Below are 900 nucleotides of genomic sequence, written 5' to 3'. Positions count from 1 at the left end.
CTTTCTGCCACAAACCTCTGCAGGAGTGGGTGCAATCACTCGATGTGTGCAAGAGGCTCAGCGAGGTAATGGCTGCAACAGCAGATTGCTGTCTTCCCTGCCAGCTTCCTTACTCTCTGGGTGTGTCCACCATTCCTTCCTATTTGATGGTGAAATACTCTTCCCAGACAATGTGCAGTTCATTCTGCAGCCGTAGCCAGTATCCATGAATATTGTACCCCTTAGTGGCAGTTCTTGGCAATAATTTCTACCAATCCTAGCATTTTTCTTGTTACATGCATGAAAAAACCCCTGGATGCTCACTAAGCTCCTGATACCATCCTGACAATGTACAAAGGCTTTTGAAATGTTGTGCCGCTGAAAACTGGATGGATGGATACATAATTGATGAGGAGATACTGAGTAGAATTTGAAAGAAAAGAAATCTGTGACACAACCTAACTGGAAAAAGGGATCGGTTGATTGGACACATTCTGAGAAATCAAGCGATCACCAATTTAGTATTAGAAAGGAGGGGAGATGGGGAGGGGAGGGGAGGGGAGGGGAGGGAGGGTTGAAAATTATAGAGGGGGACCAAGAGATGAATAGAGTAAGCAGATTCAGATGGATGTATGCTGCAGTAGTTATTTGGAGATCAAGAGGCTTGGACAGGATAGAGTAGGCTGGACAGCTGCATCAAGCCAGTTTCCATACTGAAGACAACAACAAAAACAACATACTGTTGGAAGTAAATCTGTCAGAACATTTTCTTTAAATGAGCCTTTTCCATGTGGAAGATAAGAGCCCACTTTTTCTGTTGAAGCAGCACACAACCAAGACAAGTGAGGGGGGTGATGATTTGTTCGTGCTCAGCACAAAGAAGTAGTAATCCATTGGGGTTACAATTTCCTATCTTACATC

This window comes from Schistocerca gregaria, chromosome 8 (assembly GCF_023897955.1).
Source record: "Schistocerca gregaria isolate iqSchGreg1 chromosome 8, iqSchGreg1.2, whole genome shotgun sequence".
In the NCBI taxonomy this organism is placed as follows: domain Eukaryota; kingdom Metazoa; phylum Arthropoda; class Insecta; order Orthoptera; family Acrididae; genus Schistocerca; species Schistocerca gregaria.
The sequence above is the reverse complement of the archived record's forward strand: the minus strand, read 5'-3'. Positions refer to the sequence as shown.